This window comes from Carlito syrichta, unplaced genomic scaffold (assembly GCF_000164805.1).
Source record: "Carlito syrichta isolate Samal-C Ts95f unplaced genomic scaffold, Tarsius_syrichta-2.0.1 Scaffold35907, whole genome shotgun sequence".
Lineage (NCBI taxonomy): Eukaryota > Metazoa > Chordata > Mammalia > Primates > Tarsiidae > Carlito > Carlito syrichta.
The window spans coordinates 1-8,932 of record NW_006980003.1 but is presented as its reverse complement, the minus strand read 5'-3'; the positions used below and the strand labels follow the sequence as shown (position 1 = coordinate 8,932).

At 42.8% G+C, this 8,932-nt stretch overlaps 1 pseudogene across 1 annotated transcript; it reads right to left on the bottom strand.

The window, feature by feature from the left end:
* Nucleotides 1-718: 718 nt before the first annotated feature.
* LOC103276423 lies at nucleotides 719-1,897 on the bottom strand (annotated as a pseudogene). The gene has a single exon (XR_002482638.1). The product of XR_002482638.1 is annotated as a translocation protein SEC62 pseudogene (transcript).
* Between the last annotated feature and the right edge of the window lie 7,035 nt (nucleotides 1,898-8,932).

Here is an 8,932-nt window from a genome sequence, read left to right as displayed (position 1 = left end):
TGAACCATTGGGCAGCAGGTGTTGTCCCTGTATTTTGATTAGTCTCACAGTGAAAAGCCAAACAACTGAAATACCTATCTGCAAGACCTATAATAGCCTGTAACAGCATGCTTGACACAAATAACTCCATTTTGTAATAAATCTTCCATCTTTACCTAGAAATGAATCCCTTATGCAACCTTCCTGTAATCACATCACACACCCACATTCCTGTTCTCCTTGGTACTTGGAAACTCCCTAGTTGCAAATTCTGTAACTAATCTATCCAGTGTTTTGCCAAGAAAATATAGATCAAACTGCACAGCTTATGTAATTTTTGCCTTTATATACCCTCTACTTATTCTGTTCGGGGCCAAGAACCTTTATAACAATAGTCTCTCTCTGTTGCTGGCTTAAATAAAGGACTCATAATTCGACCCTCAATGTGTTGGTGTCTCCTGTCTCACACTCCGAGCATAACACAACCATAAAAAAATTCCATTAATCTAATGACATTGTAGAAATTAACAAATGGATAAAAATTATTAATGGCTTTAAACTGTACCAATAATAGTACCAAGATTCTATAAAATGAAGGATTGACTATAACTACTTAGTTGTCAAATATACTTCAGCAAATAGATTTAAATTATACTAAAAATGCCAAGTGCACATGGTGATGACCAGCCGACATAGAAAATCCAATAACTTATACGTATTCAGCCCCAGATTAGTCAGATTATGACTTTTTATGTGAGGATTTAGGTGTCTCACCATCATTGCCTTCCTCTCCTCTTCACAATCTTTATCTGTCTGCTGTTCCAGTGCCTCTTTTCTTATCATTTCGAAATTGTTCCCGTTCCCACTACTGTGCTGGGACCCAGTCATCTTCTCTCCAGTCACTGTCTGTGTCCGAGTGTCACTCTCCACCGCAGCCCTCTGCCCCATGACTTCCTGGACCTGCCTTTCCTTCCTCCTCTTCCTCCTTCTCCTCATCACTGGCTGTCTTCTCCTCACTGTCGGACTTCTGGTGCTTTTTCATTTTTGGTTTCTCATTTTTCTTTGAGTCTGCTTTTGGTCCCTTGTATTCATGTGTGTACAGGGGCCTGAAGGAGTCTATGAAGCCCACGTCACCAGTCAGGTTTGGCAAGAACCAGAAGTGGTGCCTTCCCCTGGTGATGAGCCAGATGATGAGAAGCCTTATGCAACGAGCAACAGCAGGGAGAAGAATACTGGTTACAAAACAGCCTGCACCCACACTGAGGTAATAAATACCTACTCTCATTTCTACTGACCAGAGAGGAAAGAAAGTGGCCACTGTTACTGAAATCACAAGAATTATCCCAATGACAAATATTTTAAAGTGAACTGGGTCATAGATTCACGCATATACCTCATTTCCATCCCGAAAAACTTGGTCATCATGTGGTCCAAATTTGACCTTTTCTTAGTTTCCTTCTTTTGGAGAGTTCCTTCATTTTGGATCCTTCCTTTTCGGCATCTTTTTTTTCCCTTTTTCCTTTTTTTGCCCTTTCATCTTTTATATTTTCTTGCTTGCTCTTTTTATCTTCTTCTTTTCCACTTTCAGCTTTTCCTTTATCTTTTTCTTTCTTTATGTCTTTATCATATTTCATTTTCATTACTTTCAGTGCCTGGTGAAAAAACTGCTTCTTTAAAAGCCTGTTGTAGTAGTCAACCAAGATTCTCTGGTTGTCAATAAAGCTTCTTCTCCTTTCTTGGCCTTTGCCCACTTTGAATCAAAAGGCAATCCACTGCTTTTGAATCAATAAAATAACCAACCTGGTGATCCTTCATATTGGTGGACTTTGTTGGATTGAAGATACTTGGCTACAGCCTTCGCTTCTTTAGATGGTTCACCAGCATCCTGGACCCAATTCTTCTGCCTTCGCTCTACCATGTAGGCTGCTCTGCCCGGGCCATGACATAGACCCTGCATTTTCTAAAATTTTTTATAGTTTGAGGTTTTACATTTAGGTCTTTGATCTATTTAGAGCTGATTTTTGTGTATAGTGAAAGGTAGGTGTCCTGTTTCATTCTTCTGCATGTGGTCAGCCAGTTTTCCTAGCACAATTTACTGAATAGATTCTCTTCTTCCCAGTGGTTGTTGGTGGAGTCTTTGTCGAAGATGAGTTGGTGGAGAAATTGAGGTTTTACTTCCAGAACCTCTGTCCTGTTTCATTGGTCTATATGCCTGTTCTTGTACCAATACAGGCTGTTTTGATTATTGTAGGCTTATAAGAAAGCTTAAAGTCTGGAACTGTGATACCTCCCACTTTGTTTCTTTTTTGAGGAGTGTTTTGGCTCTTTGTGGTTGTTTATGGTTCTATATGAATTTCTGTATTGTTATTTCCAGGTCTGAGAAGAATGATGTTGGTAATTTGTTTGTTTGTTTTTTGTTTATTTATTTGAATTGTACTCTCACTCTGTTGCCGGGGCTGGAGTTCAGTGGCATGCTCATGGCCACTACAGCCTCAACCTGCTGGGCTCAGATGATCCCTTCCACCTCAGCCCTTACAAGTAGCTGGAACTAAGCACGTGTCACCATGCCTGGCTAATTTTTTGATTTTGTTGAAAATCAAAAGGTCTCCCCAAGATGCCCAGGTTGGTCTTGAACCCGTGGGTTCAGGTACTCGGATTCCCAAAGTGCTGAGATTACAGGCATGAGCCACCATGTCCATCTGATGTTGGTAATTTAATGGATATTGTGTTGAATCTGTAGTTGCCTTGGTTAGGATGGACATCTTAACAATGTTGATTCTTCCTATCCATGAACATGGAATATTTTCCCATTTGTTTGTGTCTTCTTTGATTTCTTTGAGCACTTTTCACAGTCCCTAACACAATCTAGCTCCAAAAATTTTTGGTAAAATTAATCAAATCTCCTAAATAAACCAGTGGTTTACATCATCTAAGAGTACCTATGCTTGTCAAACAGGGGTCAACCACTCCAGCTGCATTCACTGTTAGTAACTCCTGTTCTAAATTGTTAAAGTTCACTATCTCTTCATCTCCTATCACACCATTTTCTCTGCAGAGGAAAAGCCAGCAGCCATGTCTCTCAGAACCTTTTCCCTGTATAGTTCTGGCTCATGTTTGTTTTTTTTTTTCCCATGGGTGAGACTTGTATGAGATAGGAAGGGATGGAGGGACGGGCCCGGACCCATCAGGGGTGGTTTCAGGCAGATATGAAATTTCAGTGGCTGGAGACCCACTTGTTTTGCCTGGGCAGACCGAGATGAGTGGTGGGAGTTTTCTCAGAGGTTCTGGAGAATTACAGCAATCTCCCAGCAGGATTTCAGGAACCATCAGCGCTTCAGGGTGAGAGCTTCAGCATATACTTCTCTGGCCCCCCACCTGCAGTGTCAAAGAATTCCGGTGGTGATGGGTGTCATTATCCTGTTGTTTCTGTACAAGTTACCACAACCAAATGGCTTAAAACAACACAAATTTATTATGTTACAGATCTAGAATTCAGAAGAGTGAAATGGGTCTCTCTGGGATAAAATCAAGGTGTTGTCAGGGTTGTCTTCCTTTTGGGCTCCAAGGAAAAAGAATATGACTTTGCCTTCTCCAGCTTCTCAGCCTTCCTGCATTCTTCAGCTTGTTTTCTCTTCCTCCATCCTGCAAGGGAAAAAATCACATAACTTTGAACTCTGGTTCTGTTGTCACATTTTTTTCTTTAACTCTGGCTCTGCTGTCTCCTTCTTCCATTTATTGTGGAATTGGACCTGCCTGGATAATCCAGGATCATCTTTTCATTTCAAGAGCCTCAACTTAATCACACCTGAAAAGTTTATTTTGCCATATTAGGTGACCTTGCCACAGGTTCCAGGGACTAGGACCTGGACATCCATGGGAGACCATTATTCTTTCTATCACATGATTTCACCAATATGTGTCCCTCTCTCCTCCAGATTTTCCAACTTTAGTATAGGCTCCTATTCCTATATTAAACACTTCCTTTCTGAGATACCAGAGTGAGTCTGTTTCCTGGAGAAACCAATGTTGATACATCTCCCTACCTGAGAAGAGCAAAAACATTGTTTGTTATGTTAAAGTCTCCAAATGGGCAGTGGCTATAAATTAGTTGTTTGATTCAGCAAGTGTTCATTGTACGTTTATTTGCATATCATATATGCTTGGTATTTATTCCTATGTTCTTTCATGTATGTGTGTTCTGCTTTCCATATTAAACTGGGAAGTTCTTGTGGGACAGAGATTTGTCTTCTTTGCCTTCTGGACCCCAAATATTCACAAGTCAGGATTGCCCACATTTATTAATGTTTGTTAACCAATGCCAGACAGAGGATACCAAATGACAACGATAAAGTGTGATTTGTACCTATGTCACCACTCTGGAACTATCTGTACTGATCCTCAAGGAGACTGAGCTATGTGGACAGAGTAAATGGCAGAAATAATCCCTCTCCCTGGTAGAGAGCTCCTAGTGTCGTTTAGGAGCAAAGACAAACACATAAGAAACCATTTGGAAGCGATACAGATTACCAAAGTTCATTATGACCAAAAGTTGGAAGTGGAGATTAGGTTGGGAGAGATATACTCAGATCCCTCTGGAGCTCTTCCTCTCACATTGTGACCCTCAGTTTTTCCTATGTCTATATCTATAGATGTGAATCTTTTGGGAGGAGTGGGAACCTTTTGCCTTCAGTACCAGTGATTACCAGGACTAACATTGTTTTCTTTTCTCCTTCCTTCTAGGATGTCAAATATACCCTGGAAAAGTGAGTGATTCTGGAATCTCTTTGAGCAAGCTAGGCTTTAGTTAAGATGAGAGGCCCAGTAAGAATTTGGAGTAAGGATGGGAAAGTTATGCAGTGTCTGGGCAGGGTATGGGAGAAGATTCATTGAACCTATGGAACTAGGTGAAGGACAAATTATTGGAAGTAATAATCCTTTACCTTTTCCCCTTTGAGCATCAGAATTTGTTGGCAAGGAGGATGACAAGGTAGAACAAGATTTTACTTGTGTCTTTGTGTGGAATTGTGTTCAAACAAAATGTCAGGAGTAAGGAATTGGGAGAGCTGAGAGGGTAATTATGCATTTACATAAATGATAAGAATACCCCTACAAAATTCTGAGGCTCATTCTCAAGATAAGAATCTGCTGAGGATATCATATGGCTCTCCTTAGATTAATAGAATAAAGCAATATGTGAGCTCTTGACTTCAGGGAGGAGAGAGAAAGAGAGAAATGGAGAATATTAGTTTCTCCCTAAAGATGATAACATCTGAATACTCTCTTGACTGGAGCTTCCCTCTGACCCTGTCCTTCCTGCCGTGTCTTCATATCCCTCCTAGATGTGAAAAGGTGAAGACTATAAAAGTGACTTCGGGGTTCATAGAGCTGGAAAAGGTCTTCAGCAATTTACCTTGTCAATATGTTGTCCTAAGGAAAATTCTTAAACAGCTAATTTATGACTTGTTCCCAAAAGGAAAGTAGCAGAGAGAATCACCAGAGAGAAGAAAACCTTTAGGTTCTACCTTATATGGGCTTTGGTTATCCTTGTCTCAGTTTTCTTGCCGACATTCACACCCTCTCACCCGCCCCTTGCCCTAACTTTCAGTGTCACCCTGTGTCACAGAACTTGGAGTGAGAAGAAGGCTTGGGAGTCCTCTAAGGTCCACACTTTTCTAAATAGAAATGTGGAAAGGTTAAATAATTTGCCTAAGTCATCAGGTAGTGTGACCAGGTAGTTTGCCATCTAAACTGGGACAATCTTGAGAGTGAAAGGAAGTGTCATTAATGTGATATTAATATTAATATTAATATACAGGGAAATAGTCATAATACAGGCCTGTTCCAGAAAAACAAACACATGGTCACCCTGTCCATAGACTATATACTGTCTTGTTGTGTATCCTTCCTAACAGTTTTCATTCTTTCTGACTGTTCCTTGCATTTCACGCAGATAAATGATGATATCAGAGGGAGAGAGGACCAGGTGGGAACTTAGATTGCTAGCTCCTGCAGAGTCAAGAGATCACGATCTGTTTATTGTAGGATCAGGGTGAAAGGTGACACATCATTCCCTCCTCTCTCTTAGGTGAAACTGTGGATAGAGAAAGTTAACCAAACCATGGTGTTCTGGGGACTGTTAGGGGACCAGGCTTGGCAAGGACAGGCTGGGAGAGTGAGGCAGGGGTGTTTAGCTATTCCCATCCTCATCTAGCTCCCTTCTCTGGCTTCTCCCACCAGTTGATGTGACCTTGGACCCTGAGACTGCTCATGCTAACTTAGTCCTGTAGGAGGATCGTAAGAGCATCAAGCTCAAGGAGACTAAACTCTGGGATCTCCCTGACACACCAAGGTGTTTCACCTTCTACCCTTGCATCCTGGCTACTGAGGGTTTTACTTCAGGTCGACACTCCTGGGAGGTGGAGTTGGGTGACAAGACCTGCTGGGCAGTGGGTGTGTGCCGAGACCCCGTGAGCCGCAAGGGCCAGTTGACTCCACTGCCTGAGACTGGCTACTGACTGGTGCAGCTGTAGAATGGGGACAAATATGCAGCCACTACTACATCTTTTCCCCTTTGCACATCAAGGTAAAACCCAAATGAGTAGGCATCTTCCTAGACTATGAGATCAGCACACTGTCATTTACAATGTAACAGATCGCTCTTATATCTACACCTTCACTGATACTTTTACTGAGAAACTTTGACCCCTCTTCTACCTAGAAATCTGGACTGGTCAGAAGAATGCTGCACTGCTTACCGTCAGGCCCCCAAAAGATTGGGAGTGACAGGTTAGGATGTGGGAATAACTGGGTTGAGACAGGGTCAAGTTATCTGGGCCTTCCTTCCTGTGTCCTGCTGGAAAGTCTTCATGTCTGCCTGCTTCCAGTCCTGAATCATCTTGGAGCAACAACTCGATGTTGAGGATGGTTTGTGTGGAGGAGTAGGTAGTACTGGGCTGTGATGAGAAAGCACAACTGTGTCTACCTTCTGTCAGGGTGGGGAGCTGACTCCTAGGAAATTGTCTCCCCTGAAGTCCATCAGGTTTTTTATTGCACAAGGATGGGTTGGGAAGGAGGGAGAGGCTTTTCCAGAAAGAAAATCTGTGAGAAGGTCTGACTTGCTCAAACTGAAGGAGAAAACAGAAACCCCCATCATCTTTTTAGGGGTTTTATCTGACTTAGAGTAATCTTGTTTCTTGAGTTAGATCACAGGGTATGTGTACTTCTAGATGGCAGAAAGATGAGTGACAGTCGCTCTCAAGGGTCTAGAAGTTGAGGAGCTTTTCTGAGGGCAGAGAATGGGCATCAAGAAAGTCAGAAGGAAGGTCAGAGATGGAGGGTAAAGGAATGGATTCCTAAGGACTAACAAAGGGGAGGGAGGTTTCTTTTGTCTTCTACTCCCAGGGTAAGGTTTCCACTGTGAGTAGGATTGGCCGGGGGTAGAAACATGAGGAGAAGAAGATGGTGAGAAGAAAGCAGAGGAGCACCCGGGTCCCTGCCTCAGTCTTAGGGGGAGTTGGCTTGTTGCCTACCTCCAAGAAGCCTGTCACCTTGCTCCTCTCCAGAGACAAGGTGGAAGAGAGTCTACAAGACACATGTATCCTTTCACTACTCTCCCAAGGGAACGTAGAAAGGAAAGTCAGGTATTAGAGGAAAGAGAAGGATGTTTCTATTCAAAGCCCTAGCCCCAAAGAATGTTACTAAGTAGCTACTCCCAAATTATCAGTCTTGTTACCTGCCCAAGGCATCCAAGCTAGAAAGAGAGGTAACGGAGTCTTTCTCATCCTGAGGACAGGGTAGAAGAGGGTGGTGTGTATAGGGAAGGGCAAGATAGGCAACTTTCTTTGACCTCTGTGAATCTGACTTAGAACTGGTGTTCACAAGAGCCAGACTTCTGCTTGTCTGTTACCATCCCTCACCCTTTGCCATTTCCCTTTTCAGAGAATGCAAATCATTTTAATGTTAGGACAAAATAAACAACCTATAGGGTACATATGTTGTTATAAAAGGTGAAGTGATACATGCCAAGCCACACTACAACAATTTGGATTATCTGCTGTTTGGATCATCTTCAGAGAAGACTGAAACAGAAACTGCAGTTTCGTGAGGGCATTTCAGGTCCTCCCATCATCTCATCAGGACTTTTTCCAGACTCTCCTCCTCCTACTTTTGTGCCTTGACTGTGGTTCTTTGTGCCAAGATACTTTGGTTGATAAAAATAACGTGTGACAAAGGATCCAGCGAAGTGATCTCTGTGTTGTTTGGTCATTTGGTGATGGCTTTGTGTTGATGAGTAAGAATCACTGGGAGTTAAAAATGTTTCTGAGTTTCACCCTCAGTGATTGATCAAGATCTGGGGTGGGCCTGAGCATCCACATTTTAAATACCTCTCTCATTTGAGTCTGAGGACACTTGTGAAACTATTCCTAGAGGAGGTTTCAGCCATTTACTTCCTCCCAACTGGAAGCCTGGTTCTCTGCCCCCGCCTGGCATGGAGTCTGAGAGAGGAGAGAGAGGTCTTAGCCTCTCCTGACGCAGACTGCCCTCTCCCTTCTCAGGGCTCATTAAGTTCTGCCCCTTCAGCTCTCAACCCTCAGCTTCTAACCTCAGGAACTGTTAGTCATTAACTGAGTCACAGGATGCCAGGCAGAACAAATGGGAGACAGAAAGAGATCAGAGGAAGGGATGTGAAGTGAATGTCTGTGGGAGGTGGGGTGATGTTTCAGGGACAAGGGATGCTTTTGACAGGTTTCTTTGCTGTCCCCAAGATTAGGAATTCGAAACCATTCACTCATCAAGTGAAGATCACCTACTGTGTGTCCAGCACTGTATAACAGGAAATGTGTTTCTTTGGTAAGTGGAAAAGTGTTAAGATGTGCTTTCTGAGAACCAGGGTCCCTCTTCCCTCCTTCCATCACCCTCATGATCCTTCCCACTCTCATCCCCAGTGGTACCA